This window comes from Diadema antillarum, unplaced genomic scaffold, assembly GCF_040938485.1.
Source record: "Diadema antillarum isolate AM-2024a unplaced genomic scaffold, OU_Dant_1.0 scf00000143, whole genome shotgun sequence".
Taxonomy (NCBI): Eukaryota; Metazoa; Echinodermata; class Echinoidea; order Diadematoida; family Diadematidae; genus Diadema; species Diadema antillarum.
This window is the reverse complement of record NW_027271032.1, coordinates 3,054,697-3,072,964: the sequence shown is the minus strand read 5'-3', so window position 1 is coordinate 3,072,964 and position 18,268 is coordinate 3,054,697.

Here is an 18,268-nt window from a genome sequence, read left to right as displayed (position 1 = left end):
CAAAACTCAAATTTGTTTGTTTTTTGGCACCATTTACACACAGCCAAATAATAAAAAATACACACACAAAAAAAAATGATAACTTGGCTGCAATTGAAGTGCCCTGAATCACAAAACTGTTCATGCGTACAAAATCGATGAAGCTTGGATGGGTGACCCCGGGGGTAGGGTCGCCGTGCAACCAATTGTTACCAACCTTTAAGACAAATTTTACTCTCAGAGTTAAGGTAGAAAATGACCAATCAATAATATTAAACCGCTGATGATGTCATTATAGGAGATAACACTACTTTGACCTGACAAGAATCTTTATACATTCTATTTCCGTCTTGCAGCTGCCGTTCCAGGCTTCGACTCCTGCAATGCTAATCCATGCCAGAATGGCGCTACCTGTTACAACAGCTACCACAGCAATGATCCCACTCCTACCTCGTACACTCCTCAGTACTACTGCATGTGTGCTCAAGGATTTACTGGCGCAAATTGCCAGCTGCCTACTGGTAAGAGACTGATCTCAGAGTAGAATATATACTTTTGTATCAAAGCTTTGAATCATATTAAGTAACTTTTGGTGAGATGGTGCTTGTCTCGTATTGTAATCTGTTGTGATGAATTTCAGTGAAAGAAAAATACTTACGTTAGGGACTGATAGATGGGCAGGTAGGTGGAAAATAGAGAGATATAGACAGACAGACAGACAGACAGACAGACAGACAGACAGACAGACAGACAGACAGACAGACAGATAGATAGATAGATAGATAGATAGATAGATAGATAGATAGATAGATAGATAGATAGATAGATAGATTGATAGATAGATAGATTGACATATATAGATAGATCGCAAATTTATAGATAGATTGATAGATATCAAGATAAATAGACAGAAAGACAGATAGATACATGGATGAATAAATATAATAGACAAACAAGTATCAAATGAAAGGTATTATTTTTATGCCTCCGCAACAAAGTGGCCGGAGGCATTATGTTTTCGGGTCATCCGTCCGTCCGTCCGTCCGTCCGTCCGTACGTACGTCCGTCCGTCCCGTTTTGTTTTTGTCGATATCTCAAGAACCGTGTGGTGGTTTTACATCAAACTTGGTATGAGGGTATATCCTCGGGGATAATACTTTGTGTAAATTTTAGGGTCACAGGGTCAAAGGTCAAAGGTCACAGGTTATTTTGTGAAAAAAAATTTGAAATTTCATGTTTTTCTCCATATCTCGCAAATGGTTCAAGGTATCTTCATGGAACTTAGTATATATGCTTATACGGATGGGCAGTGATTATCTAGGGATATTGGGGGTCATGGGTCAAAGGTCAGGGGGTCAAAGGTCAAGGTCAACTCCTCAAAATATCACTACTTTCCTTAAAATGCAATATGCCTGAAGGTTGTTTTTTTTTTTTACTTGATGTATGGCATGTATTACCCAATATATATTTTTGGGGAAGTTTCTTGCCAAAAGGTCAAAGGTCAAAAGGTAAAAGGTCAAGTGAAAGTGCTAAATTGCACTTTTTCCTCCATATCTTGAAAGTAACTCAAGGTATCATCATGAAACTTACATATTTATGCATGTTCAACCTAACAGTGATTCTCTTTGGAACTGTGAGGTCAAAAGTCAAAGGCCAGGTTTAGATGATGCTATTTTCCCATTTGATACTGAAATTATACTTTTTCTCAATACCTTGAAAATTACTCAATGCATAAACTTATAAAAGGGTCAAAAGTCAAGTAAAAATCATCAGTTCCCCAAATACCTGCACTCTGACATTTTAATCATTCATCCAATTGAACCTAGTTCTAGGAAAGTGACCATTCAGCACATTTGTGTCAAACCTGTCATTTTAATATTTTGCCAATTGTGTGAAACTGTCATCACACATTGTCAAGACATTGTACTATAGACCTATTAGGAGAACCATGCATTATGGCGGAGGCATATCAGTAGCCGTAGCGATATATCTAGTTTATCATGCTTGGATTTTAGGTAAAATTCCATAACAGAGTAGCCTATACGATTAATCAGATAAGCATAAGTCACCTTCCTCATGCATTCATCAATAAATGTATGTAAGATGGTTCTAAGCCTTAATTATTATCCAGTTTTCCATCACAAACTTGGTACAGATTTCCTGTGAAACAAACCAGACAGTGCATTGCTTGCATCCTATGTGCTTCATCACTACTTCTGTGAAGAGAGCACTTTATAGAGATGACTTAGTGGGACTACGAACTCATAATGCCCTGTGTTTCCTATGCCTAGTATCATGTACCCATCTCTTACCCTACGTCACAGCCAATGCCCCAAACCTGGATATCTGTCAGGCAACCAACCCCAACAGACCCGACTGCCAGAACGGTGGCACTTGTCACAACTCGTATGAGAGTATAACTGGCGATGTGGATTACATCTGTGATTGCCTGCCAACGTTCATTGGACACAACTGCGAGACAATCAGTAAGTATAGGGCCTACCTGTAATTGTTGCTGCTTCAAGTCACCGGTTGTTCTATTGACAGTCGTTACTACATTGTATTGATATTGTGTCATTTTGTGTATGTAAATGATTATTTCATTGTTGGAAATGAAATCAATGAAATGAGAAATAAAAGTCTTTACCATCTCAGACAATTATATGAATCAGTCATTTTGGGTCTTTTATTTTTCTTAAGGTGAACAATCGCCTGACTATATCGCAGCAGACAAGATGGAATCTCATTTTTCTTTGTGAAGTTATGTTGTTCAGTTCTTTGACAGAAATATAAAATTTCCATTTTAAATTGCTTTGAAGTTATTAAAGGTGATGTATGTAAGCTCTACCTTTGTGAGTAACAAAAACAAAATATGACACAAGGCCTGTAACTCCTGGTTTTCTGAAGAAAGATGAGAAAGAACTATGAGAATGGTCAATTGTTTTCAAAGGCACTTCAAAGAGCTAGTGCCAAACTGTTCTAGTTTCTTCTGCGTTACTATGCACTATTCCAGTTGTGCAGTAAAAAATTGGCAACATCACATTTGATTTTAGTTGCCCAGTAACAAAGGATAATACTTTAGAGTAGAATGCCCATGAGTTTAAAGTTGTAAAATTGGCAATTCGTCATGCTGTCATGTCTTATGCCACTTTTCAAACCACATTTCAGTGCCAGACCCATGCACCAGTGATCCTTGTGAGAACAACGGCATTTGCACTTCCTTCGACACCTACTACACCTGTCAGTGTCAGACGGGCTTTAGCGGTGATCGCTGTCAGACTGTCAGTAAGTCAAATGATCTGTGTCATTATTTTTTTTTCTCAATGTGCCATGACAGAGGATGATAGTGTGATATGAGTTAGGGCATGTGTGTGGGGGAGATGGTTGGAGGAGGGTGGCATGTGTTTTTGTGTGTGTGTGTGTGTGTGTGTTTTGTTTTTGTTTTTGTTTTTTGTTTTTTTGCTTTCATTGTAGTCAGGATTAAAATGCAAAATGTATGTTTAATTTGGATTTCAGGGCATTAAATGAACATAGTCAGTAAAAGCACTCAATGAACAATTATGTGGAACAGTGCTTCATTATACCTTGCCAAGCTAGTTCGTTAGCAATATGCACCCCCCCCCCCCCCCAAAAAAAAAAAAAAAAAAAAAAAAAATGTGATTATTTGTACCCAGTTCCTAGGGGGGGAATATATATTTGTAGTTCTGTAGCCTCTATTGTTTGCCTTTTAATTCCTTTTCTTTTTTTTCCCTGCATCGGCAATAAAAAAAAAAAAAAATGTCTGCTGTGCTCTAAAACTTGTGCTTTTTTTTTTTTAATCCCATAGCTGACTTCACCCCTCCAACTGTTTTGAACTGCCCTGATGACGTCACCGTCAACGTCCAGTTCGGTCAGACACAGGCCCTGGCAACCTGGATAGAACCGACCTCACCTGATGGCGTCCTTACCTACCGGTCTAACGTTCCAAACACACTCTTCAATGTGGGCACCACCCTAGTGACATATGTCTTTGAGGATACTGCTCAGAACTGGGCCACATGTACCTTCAATGTTATTGTCAATGGTAATAAAGAGAAGATGCAGTTATTCAGAATCCACTGTCAATCATACCTCCATTCTGTTCCAGAAATGTGTTTGTTTGTGTTAACTCCTTTGGACCACAAGTCTTGTCCATCTCATGTTCCTTTAAGAGTGAAAGTCTGACACTTCCATTTGTTTCCTTTCTTTCCATTCACGAAGTCTTATCAGTGCAATTCAACAGAGAGTAGTAGCTTAGATGATATATAATATATTTTGCAATATTTTGATTAAAAAATAATACAACATTGCAAATGATGTATGCTAAGCTGACTTCAGACATAGAACAATACCATGTGTACATGCAAAATTAGGCAAAGATTCTATAGCAAAGCAATAACATTAAAATTAGGTTGTATACCAAAGGCATATCAAAATAGCCAACAAAAAAGAAAAATCACCCAGAAGAGACCTTGATGAAACCTTGTGAGTAGTCATGAGAAAGTTTGCATGGTACATTCTATCGTCTGGACTTTGTATTATTTAACTCCTACGTATAGGTGCGGGAGTTGACGACACACCCCCTACCATCACAGGCTGCCCGTCGGACATCACTCTGAACCTCCCGACTGGTTCCAACTCCCTGCCCGTCACTTGGACTCCACCACAGGCCTTTGACGCAGATGCTGGAGGCACTGTAACCCTAGAGAGCAGCCTGTCACCCGGTGATCTGTTCACTACCGGAACGACACCAGTTGTCTATGTGGCTACCAATGAGGCAGGCCTGACAACTACGTGTACATTCGATGTCATTGTGACATCAACAAGTGAGTGCCTTTTAAGAGACTAAGTGTATTCTTCTGTGTAATGTTTGCTCCATTCAGTTTTCAAAAGGTTTTTTTTTTTAAAGGTAAAATTTTGCTTTTGAGAATTTTGCTTGTTCTTTTTGCAGCAGGCCCTACAATCACCACCATAAGCTGAATCAAAACTTGCGTTCAAATGGTGTCATGTTATAATAATTTGCAATTCATGCCAAAAAGTTCAAAACTTTGTTGATATTAAGTATAAGCTGACTTAAGGATACCTCATTGATGCAAGTAGAAACATTTTTTGATAAAGGATGCAGCTGCTGATTTTTGCATACAGCAAAACATAAATGCTTCAGCTAACCATGATGTTCTTAATGTCTTTTCATCTCATGTGAGATTTTACATACAATTTTACATTTATCATTTTTAAAGTGCAGAGGTGATCTGATATTTCTATTAGAATATTTTTATTAACCCGTTGAGGACGAGTCCCGAGTATACTCAAGCAGATGTCTGTGGGAAATGCGTGTTGTAGCAAAATCAGTATGTCCTCAACGGGTTAAAACACAAGTACTCTTCTGAAGAGTGTCACAAATGTTACAGTAACAGTGCATTTTTTTTCTTTCATTAGTTCTCCATTTACATAGGGATTCCTCACAAATCCATTTCTCTGCATTCCTTTTTGTCTCTCATGTATATTTTTGCAGTTGACACAGTGCCGCCTGTGATTAATGGCTGCCCTGATGACATATTTGAAACTTTGCCAAGTGGTTCACCATCACTCAGCATCACTTGGACTCCTCCGGTGGCTACAGACAACAGTGGTATCGTAAACCTGGAGTCAAACTTCAATCCTGGGGCCCAATTTCCCCCTGGACAAACATCAGTTGTGTACACCGCCACTGATAACTCTGGACTCGAGACCACTTGCACATTCAGCGTCTTTGTCGCGACATCAGGTGAAGATGTGAACTCCTTGCTCCCATTTATGAGATGTTCTCACAGGTCCTTCTGTATTCATCTTATCTATATCTATTGTAAAACCAGAAATTTTGCCTACATGAAACTTTTGGGAATTTCACTGGGGTCCCTTTTCATAAAACTTGTTATCAGTGACAAGTTGTCACAGTTGTTATAAGCTACAGAAATTCTTGGCAACCCCCCCAGTCTCGTTACATCAAACTGTTCAATAAACATATCGAAGTTTTCCTATTTTAAAAGGCACCTTGTATGGCACCCCTGCTGGGCTCTTTCACTTGCACCAGCTCTCACCTCGCTCACCTCAATAGTGTCTACACAATTTTTGTTGTTGCAATGTCATGCCAGAATGTCACTGTGGTTTTTTTTCTTTCTTTCTTTTTCTGTTCTTTTCGATAAGTAAACAGGATCTATGTTTTGCCCATTTTTTTTTTCATTCTCTTTCAAGGCTGTCATATTTTCAGGCTATATGCTTATTTGACGACAGTCTTCTGCATTCACACTCCCAATACATGTGCCATAATTCAGTCAGATTATTTGATTCACTTTATCCCAAGTGGTTTCCAATTGACGTGTTCTCTTATTCTTTTCTTTAAGCTGTACACTTAGTTTTGTTTTGTTTTGTTTTTATCTCAGTTTTATATTTGGATGTACACACTGTATGTTCTATTGTCTTGTAAACAAAAGAAATGACTGTATTTCATTTGTAATATATATTCGATGCAGAAAATTCCTAATAAATTCATTTGAATTAAAATGAATTGTATCTGATTGGCTAAGAACAAATTTGTCACAGAAATGTGGCAGTTGTCACTGATAACATGTTTTATGAAACAGGACCCAGGAGTCAAGATTTCCCAAAGTATAATGCACATGAAAATATGTGTCTACACAATACATTGAAAGCCAGTGATGGCAATTCATATACAAGTTTCATGCCACGAAAAGCCTGTCGGCTCCAAATCGCAAAGGAAAAAAAAAAATCATGCTACAAATGTTTCTAGTTTTACAGTATATAGGGACTGTTAGGATTGAGAAAAAGGGGAAAAAATCTGTTCAAGACTATTTGATTTTGTAATAACACAATGCTCTACATCATCCTCACTGTCATTATACTTCATGATATTAGTGAAAGTAGTTTAAGATTTATCAAGTGCATGATAAGGAAGTTTCTTGTCACTCGATGGACAGAATTAAAGACACTGTTCAGATTAACAAATTTTTCGGTTAATGACTGCCAGAGTATACTGTCAACAGGTACCTAGTACCTTTGTATTCTCCCAAAACATTTTCGCTTCAAAAGTTGGATTTGATTGTCATATCAAGCAGTACGTTGCTGGTAGGACCCTTTAAAGTGACATTATCAGGTGGCATTTGTTTTGAAAATATTTCACTTAAAGGTTTTGTTCATCCGCTAACTTTTATTTTTTGTCAATCAAATGCCAATATGAGGCGAGTCTTTGAACAGGTTTTTTTCTATATTTTTAATTTATTTTCAGCATGTGCTTTTAAAAATTTGTAGGATTTTAGTCTGGATATTATGTAAATGTCTATTATGCTAGAGAAAAACTGGCTGAATCCTCAACAATAAGAGTGGATTAGATCCAAAGAAACAAACTAAAAGAATTATGACTGTGCAGTTTTGTTTGGACCACTAGTGCATGTTGTACATAATTATTGCTGTCATTATACATAGGTGATGTCACCCCACCGGTGATCACTGGATGCCCCGGTACGCAGACTGCCACCCTGCCATCTGGTTCCTCTACCGTGGCGGTCACCTGGACTCCACCACAGGCCACCGATGCCAGTCCTCCAGTTACTCTGACAGTCAACCTCCCACCAGGATCTGTCTTCCCTGCGGGGACAACCATGGTCACATACACGGCAACAGACGCAGTGGGGCTGCAGTCGGTGTGCACATTTAATGTCCTCGTGGTTACTGATGGAGGTATGGTTTTCTTGCATTTCATCTTTTTTTTTTCCCTTCTTCATTTATTTTTCACCCTCGGAGAAGCAAAACATGTCACTGCATGCCATTGACAGCACAAAAATGGATTGTGGAACATGTGCACGCATTATAGGTATAGTTCTAGAATCTTTGATACATATACTGTGGCTTGCAATAGCTATGCACTACAATCCTCAATGTGACCCACCATAAACAGTCCTCTGCCCCTTCTATGTCGCTTGGGTACTCGAACAAAGACTAACCTACAAGTGAGACAAGTAGTTGTACATAAAGGTATAGAGAACCCAACAAAGATGACCGGGTTGATAAAGTCTCCAGGAGCTATTTAACCCGTTGAGGACGAGTCCCGAGAATACTCTTGCAGGTGTTGATGGGAAATGTGTGATAGCAAAATCAGTTCGTCGTCAACGGGTTAAATGTACCTAGGTTCCCTCATTGTTAATATGAGGGAGCGTTAGATTTGCGGCGCGGATGTTTGAGACGACGAGTGCATTGGACGTTCTCCTCTCTCCCTGCATCATGCTGGAAAGTAGCTTTAGATTACGCTGAGACGCAACCTATAAAAAAAAATGGCGCCCCCATTTGATGGCCGCATGAAGTAGCTCTCTGCGTCGTGAATTGAGCGGACATAAAGATAGACCAGAACACGTAGTGAAAAACTCGGACGACCAAGCTATAAATAGATCGTGCTCGTGTGCATGCTCGCTTGCTTGGAACATTTTTTTTTTCCTCTGAATGTCCCCACCGCGAAAATCTAAAGCTCCCCCTTATGACACACACCATCCACAACATAACACCAGCCCAGTTGTAGATGTTTCTACTTCTGTTCTTTAAATGATTAGCAGATACATTTGTGTTTATTTTAGGGGGAAGTGCAGTTGTTTGAGAAAGAAATGCATAAGTGTATGGCAGCAAGAATAACGTAAAAGATAATGTAGCCTCATTTAGCATTGATACCTTGTGATGTACTATTGATATAAAGTTGGACCAAATAAAATCCATCTCCATTTTTTTTTTTTCATCCATCCAGTCTTAATTCCACAGTCTGCAATTAATGTGATTGTTTGTAACCTTCTACAGGGGACACTGTGCCACCTGTCATTAACAACTGCCCAAGTGACCGGCCTGCAATACTTCCCTTGGGAACCAACGCAGTGACAGTCAGCTGGACTGCTCCCACGGCAACAGACAACAGTGGACAGGTCACTCTCATCCCAAACATCTTCCCTGGATCACCGTTTACACTCGGAACCACTGAGGTGATCTACACTGCCACCGATGGTGCTGGCCTGCAGACCACTTGCTCTTTCACAGTGACTGTCTCATCAACGACAGTGACAGGTATTATCATTGTAGGCCTTCTTTGGTTACTGCACTTTGTTCAGACATGACATCATTTTCGTCAAAGATTTCTCGAGATGAGATACTAGCCAAATAATCACTTATCTTGAAACTTAACTCTACTTAAGACATACATGAATTAAATAGGATATTCTCTGTCAAATCTACATCAAAAGGGGGCGGTAAAGTTTTGGTCGATATGGGTATTCAGGTTTTCTTGATATATTTTTGGTGAGATAATTAAAAATCACTTATATGAACTATTAAAGTGCATACAATTCAAGAGGAATTAAAAGTTTATTTGATGAAAATCACGTTTGATATGACTGAGATATAAGCAAAACAAAGTGGTCCTAATAAAACGTGGGTCTCACCTGTTGTTAAGACGTCTTTGTAAGCTTTGTTACCTCCGCCAAGGTAGGAGGTTATGTTTTCATTACTGTTTGTTTGTTTGTTTGTCCATGTGCAAAATAACACAAAAGCTTGTGCGCAGATTCAGATGAAACTTACAGGAAAGGTTGAGAATGACTCAAGAAACAGATGATTAAATTTTGGTAGTGATCCAGAAATTTGTGTGGATTTTATGAAGGATTTTCAATATTTTGGCAAGTAGGGTCAATGAATTTGGAGTTCAAGCTGCACATTTTTTATGTTTTCATACGCACACTAAAATGCGGACTCTGATTTCTGCTAGGGCGAATCAAGCCGCGCAGCTGAGGGTTTATGATGTAACAAAGACTTCTATACTGGGAAATCGGGCGATTTTTCAGCATGCATACATATGGGTGGAAAATCACTGACTTCTATGGAAGAGTAACATCGAAAGTTGCTGCTTGGCGGAGATCTGCACTCTCAGAGTGCTTTTCTAGTTTTTGGTCCATCTCCGCCAGTTCAAAACCATATCCCACCTGTTTTAGTCAGTCGGAAGTCCCACAGAATCCAGCAGCTTGCTTAGCCTGTAACTCTTGTATTTAGCTTCTTCTGATCTTGTGTTTGCCAAGGAATTCCAAGTTTTCCCCCTGAAAAATAATGTATGCATGAACAGAAATGGTTGGTCTATTTTCATTCTATTTATTCAATTTGTGATGAATCTGCATCTGTGAGATGTATTCACACAATTGGTATTACAAAAATAATTTTCAACACTGAGTTAAGGTTAGCGAGGTTGCATGACTGTACCCTTAATCACCCGCTTCATTTACATGGTAGGACAATTGAGCAAGACACTTGAACAAGATCACAGCACTTCTGCCAAACCATGAAATAAGTTGTAGTTGGAAGTAGCATGTTTACACTGGAGGGGACTAATCATGCATGCTGGATGTGTTAATGCAAATTGAGCTTAGAACAAATGTTGGGATTAATATGGGTATGTCCATGGTGAAATCACACCACCTATCACATTAAGAGCACTGATAATCAGTCATGTGTGTGATAGTTAAAGCAGACGTGTGGCAAGTCATCAGTGCTGGAATGTGATGTGTTTATTTCTGATACTAAATCAAAGATGAAGACACAACAGAATGAGTTCTTACCTTATTGGCAGTCAATCATCACATACTCTTCCTTCACATTTTTGCCTCACAACATTCCCTTATTTCAGACGTAACTCCACCTACGTTTGTGAGCTGTCCGACGACGCAGGTATTAATTGTAGCTGCAGGTGTGACCTCCTCCATTGCAACGTGGCAGGTACCAACTGCCACAGACACACAGGGACAAGCCTCTGTCGCAGCAACCAGTGGCCACAACCCTGGCGATGCTTTCCCCCTGGGAACCACTGCTGTAGTTTACACAGCTACTGACCAAGCTGGTCTACAAGAGACCTGTGTCTTCAATATCCTTGTCACAACTTCAGGTGTGTTTCATGGCTTTCTAATAGGTACAATCTTAGACCTCATTCTAGATTTATGTACTTTAATGCTGAACCGCAACATTCTCCTGCATAGGGATTGTCACACAATTTGATATTTACTGTTACATGTGTAAAAATCCTCTTTTTCTTTTTTCTTTTTTCTTCTCTGATATTGTACATGCATATCTCTTGTCTTTTATGTGAACCTTAATGTCTTTACTGCACTGCTGTTTGGGTGTCATTTTATTTGATTTTTTGGGTGGTCATATGCAGTGTACGCGTTTGTTGCCTGTTTTGCCTTTTCCCAAGGGTAGGAATTAATTAATCTATTGTGATCACTTTTTATCAGGCACCTATACTGCACCATTTTCATATGTTCTCATTTTAACTTCTCCCTTTAAAAGATACAGAGACTCCAACTCTCCACTTTCGACGGGAGATCTCCCGCCGAAAGCCCACTTTTGCAAAATCTCCTGTATGTTGAAAAGTAAGCCTTAGATAGCACGAGAGACCGTCAAAAACCATAATTATTAGAGCTTCTGCAGGGCCCAAGTGGGCCCTGGACCCCGGCCGCAAGGTACTTTGCGCTCGTGATATGCGCTTCGCGCACATCAAGTTGGAGTCTCCCGTTTGCTAGGGGTTTCAGGCGAGAGAATCTCCAGATCAGAAGGTGCTTAGGGTTGGAGTCTCTGAAGATACAGTCAAGTTTGAACTAAACTTGATTGTGTCACATACTGTATATGCCATATATTTTGTGAGTCTAAATTTTCGCGAATCAGGAATTCCCGAAGATATTGCGAGTGGTTAAGTTTGCGATCCTGGAGTCTTGGACTGAATGGAGAAGTGTACATGTGTATATGTCACATTCATATCGGGATCAGAGTCATTATTTTCGTGTGTCTTTAATTTTGTGAATAGCACCTGACTCGCGAAATTAGCGAAAATAAAAACCTTGCGAAATATTCTGCGTAAACAGTAATAGAAAACCATGGATTAGACCATTGTGATGCATGAATATATTCCACTGAGGCACCGTGATTGACAGAAAATTATCGTTCTTGTTAATCTCATGGCACAGACACTGGACCAGTCGAAGACAGAATGCCACCAATTGTCTTGTCGTGTCCATCAGTCGTCCAAACAGCCGATCCCAATTCACAATTCACCTTTGTCTCGTGGGACTTGCCCACAGCAGACGACAATGGAGTTGTAGTAACACCAAGTGTAGGACTCACTCAGGGTTTCTTTCCTCTGGGAGAGACAGGACCATTCACATACACCTTTACTGATGCAAACAACAATGTTGCTACATGTACATTATATGTATTTGTGATAGGTAAGTATACTCATTGAATAAATGCCCTTTACAATTTCTCATTATCATCATAAAGAGTGGCACCTTACCATGATGATGATATATGTCCAAGCAACCCATTGAGGATGGACTGATTTTACTATAACACGTACGCATTTCCCATAGACACCTTCCCGAATATTCTCGGGGTCCATCGTAAATGGGTTAAGGACATATATGGCACTGGAGGACACTTGGCTATCCCATGTATGAAGCTACAATGTACATTGCACACATACTTAGTATGTTGAATTGCCATACTTTGTTTTATATCAGTATTCAACTTTTTATGTGCCTCATTTGCAGATCAATAAATCACCAAGTACTGCAGTACAATGGAAGCGTTTCACAAGATTCCATTCATGTCACGTGTGGCTTACATTTTATGTGGTGATTTACAATCGAGCCATGTTCCTGAATGGATTTGCAAGTAAAGTTTCTGTCACTGCTTTTGTGGATAAAAGTCATGCCTGGACAAAATATGGGTCAGAATTTTGAAAGAAAGATATTCATAGATTTGTGATGAAATTTACATCACAGCAAATCTTGACATTTTCTCTACAACTTCACACATTGCGTGCTCAGTGTTACAAACAGCTATAAAACGTTACATGAATCTGAAAAACGAAATGTTTTCCCAAATCATGCCTGTGCTATAGTCTCACAATAGTGTGGCACACAGAAGGTTACACCGTGGTGCATAAAGAGTTCAGTAACTTTGTTGCATGCATGAACTATTTTTTATTATACAATTCCTACCGTAAGCATATAATGCATTGTAACCTATTGTCCACCAAATGCATATCACATTCTAAAAGTCAATTTTGATGTAAAACTTAAACATTGTTTGACGCACTGTGTATGTCTCTGCAAGAGCAACACGTTTAAATTCCTGTTTTCCTTACCTCTAGATCCAAACAACCAGGACACAACTCCACCAACGCTTCTTACGTGTCCGAGCGACGTCACTGTGACTGCTGCTGCAGGTGCATCCTCAGCAACTGCCACCTGGGCCGTCCCAACAGCCTCAGATAGTTCTGGTGGTAATCTGATATTTACCTCGACCTACGATCCTGGAGACATCTTTGGTATTGGCACAACCCCGGTCAGCTATAGCATCCTAGATGAGCAGGGCAACGCGGTAGAGTGCAACTTTAATGTGATTGTCGTTGGCTCAGGAACCACTCGTGAGTTGTTGTTTTTTATTGTGATGTTTGTCATATCTTGAAGCTTCTCTTTCCTTGGCAATTCCATTGGGAATGGCAGTTGTGGCCTGATCAATCATGAAAAACTAGCTGTTATGATTGAAGAATCGTTTTTGCTGATATGTAGGTGTTATATAGTATAGGTGATCTAATGAGATGTCGTACAATGCAGAGCTTTTCAAGTATTTTCAGAAGAATACTGGGGATATGACAAAGATGACATTGCTGTCATTAATGGGGAATTAATGACCTGTAAATATTCCAGTTCTACAACAAAATGAAAATATGTAACCTGGCGAAGTAAAACCCCAGTGATGTTATCAAACATAGATTTTGTTCCCTTCCATTCCTCCCCCCACACACACACACACAAAGATGCAGAAACTGTTAGGAGGACAAGCTTTAGCCAAACACAGATTCGAATTAAAATGGCTTTGGACTTTTGATGCTCTAAAGCACACAGGAGATTATAGGCAATCAAACTCAATTTGGTTTTGTCTGATTTTTCAATGCAGCTGTGGACCAGAATCCACCAACCATCAATGGCTGTCCTAACTCCTTTACTGTAACTGTCCCTGCTGGAAGCAACGTGGCCACTGCAACCTGGACAGTGCCCACAGCAGTAGACGCAGAGGGCGTGGCGACTGTGACTGGGGACAGCACCCCTCCAGTTACCCTCACAGCTGGTCAAGTGCTAGTGGTCACCTACACTGCTACTGACACCAGTGGGCTGCTGAGCCTCTGCACTTTCAACATTATAGCACTAGGTCAGTTTCCATATTGACATCTCTCTCTCTCTCTCTCTCTCTCTCTGTATGTGCATGTGTGTGTATGTGCTTGTGTGAGAGAAAGAAAATGTGTTTGTGTGTCAGTGTGTGTGTCTGTGTCTGTGTCTGTGCATGTGTGTTGATCACCTTTCCGGTGGGGGTAAAAAATTTGATGATGTGGCTGGCCGTATTTCTTATTGTCCTATAGTCCTACTTGCAGAGATATAAATGTACAATATGGTATCATCTGCTTTCTATACAATGTCAAAAAAAAAAAATGAAATTCATTTTCCTCAACATCCTGTGTTTCTATTTGTTTCTTTTTTGTGTCCATATCTTCAGGGACAACTACCAACCAACCTCCTCAGCTAGTGAACTGCCCAAATGACATCTCTGTAACTCTGCCAGCATCTTCTACAACCATTTCTGTACCATGGACTGCACCGACAGCTACGGATGATTCTGGATTAACGCCAACAGTCACGGGTTCTCGTCAACCTGGCAGTCTGTTTGGAGTGGGCACGACCTCAGTTACTTACACGGCAGCGGACAACCTGGGAGCAACCTCTACTTGTTCCTTTAACGTGATCGTTACAGGTTTGTTTACTTTCTTCAGCATTTTAGAAGGGGTCAATGCAATGAGCACCACAGTTATATGTACACTTTCTGAGTGTGAAACCAGATAGTAGCAAAAACAATGACTAATTTAGTGTATGACAATAAGAAAGTACAATTAAGACCAGGTTAAAGGAAGGAAGTCTGATGAAGGCTGTGGCTCACAATAGCAAGGTTTATCATTTTTGCCAAGCAGTTTGTTAGCTGTTCCATGTCGTAACAAGGATTACTCAGTATGTGTTAAGACACTTTTTCACAGACACACACACATGCTTACATGCACACACACAATCCCACATCATTGACATATAGGGAAATCATCAAAAGACACAATGTCAAAGACAAGCATAGATATTTGTAAGCAAATTAGAAAATATTGATAAAGCAAAAGAGAAAACGATCATATAAACAAAGGAAGGTAAAGGGTACTGACAAAAGAAGAAATTGCTGAATTTTAACATACTCTCATGCTTTGATTGTGAATAGATGTATGCTAGCTGAAGGGAATATTCTGTTGCTCATCACCTTTAATCCTACTTATAATGACGCACCACAATCAGATCTCCCAACCAACCACTTCAGCTTTAGAGATATCCACAGGATATCGCTATGATTTATCAAATCTGTGTTTCACTTGGAATTTTTGCATCCTACAGGGGACACTGCAGTACCAGTCATCAACAACTGCCCAAGTGACCAGACTGCGGTGTTGCCAGCGGGATCCAGCACAGTGCCAGTCAGCTGGACTGTTCCCACGGCAACAGACAACAGTGGTCAGGTCACTCTTATTCCAAACATCTTCCCTGGATCCCAGTTTTCACTCGGACAAACGGTGGTGACCTACACTGCCACCAATGGTGCTGGCCTGCAGACCACTTGCTCTTTCACAGTGACTGTTATAGCATCGACAGTGACAGGTATTGACCCTTATCATCTTGGTCTTAACATGTTGAAGACTAATCCCTGAGTATCTGTGGGCAAGTGTCTATGGGAAAAATAATGCATGTTTTAGCAAAATCAACCTGTCCTCAATGAGTGAATACTGTTCCTTTTGTCAGCTGAAATGTTATTGTCAGTGATGTTCATGAGGATCTATATAGTCCACTATTCTCCTTAAACAGGATTCTTGAACAAGACACTTGAGGATCATGCACAGCTATTGAATACGTCCAAAGTTTCAACATGGGTATATAAGCCTACTGAAGTACAAACATTGTGGTTGGAATTGCCATTTTCACATCACAGAATATAGTCATGGGTAGTAAATAAGCTTGTATTGAATAAGTGAACTAAATTAAACTTGGAACTGTATCGTAACAATACATAGATGTATATTGAAGGCATATACAGCACATGTTTGGCTTTGATAGGGGGCTTAAGAGCTCAATAGGGATGGGTCTCTCTATCAGTTTCTTTTCTTTTCTCTTATTTTTGTCAATCTTCTTTCTGTTGCATAATGTATGCTGAAGTAGAAATATGAAATTAGGTAGCACAGCATCATATGTATGCAATTCAAGGCAATGTGCATTGTGCAGTTCTGCAATGCAATGTGAACTGTGCAAGACAGTGACATGACATTTGCTCCTGCAACAATTACTCTGGTCTTATTTTCTATGATGACTTAGGGTTAGGGTTGTGATAGGGTATAGGTTTAGTTTGATGTAAGGATTAGGATAAGGGCTAGAGAATTATGTTTGTGAGTAGAGTTTTTGTTTGGCTGTGCATGCAGATATTGCATGGGAGCAATAGTTGCAGGAGCAAATGTCATTGAACCGTGCAAAACACGGTTGCATTTTTATTACAAGGACTGGGAATAACATCTCCATCCTTGGAAAATTTTTTGACTGGTGCACATTAAGAGCACTGATAATCTCTAATGTTCTTAGTAGTGATTATACCAAACCAAAGATATGGCCACAATGGAAGTGGGCTCTTAAAACTGTCTGGCATTCATCATGTACAGGCTGCCATCCTCATATTTTTGCCTCATAACTTTTCCCTATCACAGATGTAACTCCACCGACGTTTGTGAACTGTCCGTCGACCCAGGTAATAACTGTAGCTGCAGGTGTGACCTCATCCGCTGCAACGTGGCAGATACCAACTGCCACAGACACACAGGGGCAAGCCTCTGTCATAGCAACTAGTGGCCACAGCCCTGGCAATACTTTCCCCCTGGGAACCACTGTTGTAGTTTACACAGCTACTGACCAAGCCGGTCTACAAGAGACCTGTGTCTTCAACATCATTGTGACGTCTTCAGGTGTGTTTGATACGTCTAACATGCTGAACCACATCATGGCTCAATCGATTTATATAATGTAAAAGAACATTAGATTTGTCTTGCATACTGTCACACAATATGGGATGTAATGTATGACTTGCTCTAATTTTTCTTTTGTTGTAGTTCTTTCATATTACACATCCATATCTTTAGTCTAGCTGTTATGCAAACTTTGATGTCTTTTATAAGTCACTGCACTTCAGGTGACATTATTTTTACCGTTTTTCAGTTTTTAAATTGCATTTCTCTCTCTTAAAAGCTTATTGTCCAATATGTTAGCCAAAGTTTGCTGGTATCATTTCAAGTTGAAGGGAACACTATTTTACTTTTCTTTTCTTCAAATTGTGTCATATATGCAGACAGAAAATCATAAAACAAAATATCTTCTCTATCATTTCTGTTAATCTCATGGCACAGACACTGGACCAGTCGAAGACAGAATGCCACCAATCGTCTTGTCGTGTCCATCAGTCGTCCGTGCAGCCGATCCCAATGCACAATTCACCCTTGTCTCGTGGGACTTGCCCACAGCAGATGACAATGGAGTGGTAGTAACACCAAGTGTAGGACTCACTCAGGGTTTATTTCCTCTGGGAGTGACAGGACCATTCACATACACCTTCACTGATGCAAACAACAATGCTGCTACATGTACATTATATGTATTTGTCATAGGTTAGTATACTCATTGAATATAATACCCTTTGCAATTTGTCATTACCATCATAAATATTGACATGTTACTGGTATAAGTTTTTGATACTGATAAAAATATGTCTAATGAAGGACATATAATGGCACTTAGAAAAAGACACTTGATTATCCTGTGTATGAAGCTACATGGTACACAGATGTTGAATCACTATATATATATTAATATCAGTATTTAAGTGACTTTGTTGCATACGTGCACTATTCTCAAATGTACAATTCCTGACTTGAGCACATGTCCAACAAATGCACATCAGATTGATACAAAGTTAATTTTTCTGTAAAGCATAAAAATCATTTGATGCATTGTTGTCTAGAAGCAATTATCACGTCTCTGCAAGAAAAACATGTTTAAGTTCAAATTTTCCTTACCTTCAGCTG